General features: G+C 36.4%; 1 pseudogene; it reads right to left on the bottom strand.

Moving 5' to 3' along the window:
- Window positions 1-1366: 1366 nt before the first annotated feature.
- On the bottom strand, window positions 1367-2730 carry LOC116578422 (annotated as a pseudogene).
- Between the last annotated feature and the right edge of the window lie 204 nt (window positions 2731-2934).

Raw genomic sequence — 2934 nt, 5'->3', positions numbered from 1 at the left:
ATTCTGTTGCTTTGGGATGGAATGTTCTGAATATATCTGTGATGTCCATCTGGTCCAGTGTGTCATTTAAGGCCTCTATTTCCTTGTTGATCTTTTGCTTGGATGATCTGTCCATTTCAGTGAGGATAGTGTTAAAGTCCCCTACTGTTATTGTATTATTGTTGATGTTTTTCTTTGATTTTGTTATTAATTATTTGATATAGTTGGCTGCTCTCATGTTAGGGACATAGATATTTAAAATCATTAGGTCTTCTTGAACAGACCCTTTGAGTATGATATAGTGTCCTTCCTCATCTCTTTTTATAGTCTTTGGCTTAAAGTCTAATTGATCTGATATAAGGATTGCCACCCCAGCTTTCTTCTGGATGTGCATTACCATGGTAAATTGTTTTCCACCCCCTCACTTTAAATCTGGAAGTGTCTTTGGTCTAAAATTAGTTTCTTCTAGGCAGCATATTGATGGGTTTTGTTTTTTTAATCCATTCTGATACCCTGTGTCTTTTGATTGGAGCATTTAGCCCATTTACATTCAGGGTAGCTATTGAGAGATATGAATTTAGTGCCATTGTATTGCCTGTAAGGTGACTGTTACTGTATATTGTCTCCGTTCTTTTCTGATCTACTACTTTTAGGGTCTCTCTTTGCTTAGAGGATCCCTTTCAATATTTCCTGTAGAGCTGGTTTGGTGTTTGCAAAGTCTTTCAGTTTTTGTTTGTCCTGGAAGCTTTTTATCTCTCCTTCTATTTTCAGTGATAGCCTAGGTGGATATTATATTCTTGTTTGCATGTTTTAATGTCTTTTAAACTGAGCATTATCTCTCCTTTCTAGTGAAACAAAAAGTAAATTTAAAAATAAACAGGAACAAAATTACAATAGAGAACGTCAATGCCAAATAAGATCCTATAGGTTCTGCTGATTCTCCCATCAAATGGCAGGGCTCATGTCATCATTGGGAGGGAATTTTATTTTAAAATTGCCTTCTTAAATGCAAGGATGTTCATTAAACATCACAAGTAAACATGCCAAAGGAAAAGTCATATTGTCAAAATGCCTACTTAACCACCCAGACATCTCAAACCCACCCTTTGGTGATGTTCTATAACCCCATTTTTTAAAGTTTTTTTTTCTTTTAAACAAGAGTAATTAGACAGATACATGTTGGTAAATGCCAACTGTCCGTTATCACATAGAGACACAGTATAATAATCTCTATGCCCAATGTACAGAGAAAGGATGAAAAAGCTGGAATTCTATGTACTACTACAGAGGGACCTAGAACTCTGACATCTGGAGAGCTGTCAGCATAATCAAGGAAGCAGAAGAATTTTATTTTTTCCCATGGAGCATGGTGTAGATTCCATAAAGATTTGTTGAGACAGGAAGGGATAAAAATTAATTTGGAAAAGAAAGGGGTAGAGATTCTTTTCCCACTATATTCTGCTCAAAGGTATTCCTCTCTCCCATAATTTGAGAACCATGTTATAAAGGAAGAGTGAAGAGACTTCAAAATAAGGCAATGAACAGAAGAATGGGAAGGGAAATGACTGAAACTTGCCTTCAGGGACTGGAGAAAATTAAAAAAGGAAGGTTGGAATCCATCAGAAAATTAAAAAAGGAAGGTTGGAATCCATCAGACTAATCCATTAGTCATCTTCTCTTCATCTTCCTCTCCTTCCTTTCCCTCATCCTCATCTTCATCTCTTCACCTTCATGCTCACCTCCTTCTTCATTGATATCTTCCAATCCTTTTTCTCCATCATCTTCATCATCATCATCTTCTCCTTCACCTTCTTCATCCATATTGGGAACCACATAATACTGTAATGGATTTGGCTAAATACCATCTTTGATGATCTCTCTTAATTCATCTGTACCTGCATCAGAATGGTCAGTAAACCAGATGAAGAAGATCTCTGGTTCCTCATGCTGTCTTTTTCTTCTAGTTTTATTCTGCATTTTACTTGAACATTTCACCATTCCTCTCCAGATTTCTGTTTGATTTCAGTGGACTTTGAAGAGAGATCATCACTGTCATTCAGATGACATTCTTTAAAGAGAACTTTACTTTCAAAAGAAGAGTATTCATCAAAATAAAATCTATTCTGATTTAATATCTTCAAATTCTGTCACTTCAACTTTTGTCAAATAATGCAGCACCTCTTCATCCTCCTCCCCAAGGAGTGTAGACACTAGTAGATGGTTGACAAATGTTACCCCCTTATTTGGGATTTTTGGCAATCAATTACAATCTCTGAAGGAATGATTGGTGGAGTTTGTTATATTTCTGTTCTACCTTCAAAAATCTCCTCACTGGCTTATTCATTAAGTCTGTCTATTCCATTTGTTACTTCATCTTTGTGTTAAATTGCTTCTTGCTGTTTTTTTCTCCCTTTGGCAAGTGCTCAGATGTTGATATCTCCTTTGGCTTGGGGGCAAGAGGCAATCTTGGTTTCTTTGTTTGGGGCAGGAGTGAACAATGGCATTTGGGGGCCATGCTGTGAGGATAGTCCATAAAATAAGGGCAGATGCATGTATGGAAGAAGTTCTGATTACTCTCCAGCTCAGCACTTGGAATGTATCATACCACTCTCTTCTGGCTTGCAAGGTTTCTATTGAAAAATCTCCTACTAGATTTATGGGTCTTCCCTTCTAAGTTAATGACTTCTTCTGTCTTGCTGCTTTCAAGATTTTTTCTTTATCACTTTATTTTGTGAATTTAATTACAATATATCTTGGTGTTGGCCTGCTTTTGTTGATTTTGATGGGAGTTCTCTATACCTTCTGGATCTGGATATCTGTTTCCCCATATTAGGGAAAATTTAAACTATTATTTATTCAAACAAAATTTCTGTGCCCTTTACTCTGTTTCTCTTCTGGGACTCCTATAATACCAATGTTATTATGTTTGATGGAGTCACTGAGTTCCCTAGATCT

The sequence above is a fragment of the Mustela erminea genome, chromosome 18 (genome assembly GCF_009829155.1).
Source record: "Mustela erminea isolate mMusErm1 chromosome 18, mMusErm1.Pri, whole genome shotgun sequence".
NCBI lineage: Eukaryota > Metazoa > Chordata > Mammalia > Carnivora > Mustelidae > Mustela > Mustela erminea.
The sequence above is the reverse complement of the archived record's forward strand: the minus strand, read 5'-3'. Positions and strand labels throughout refer to the sequence as shown.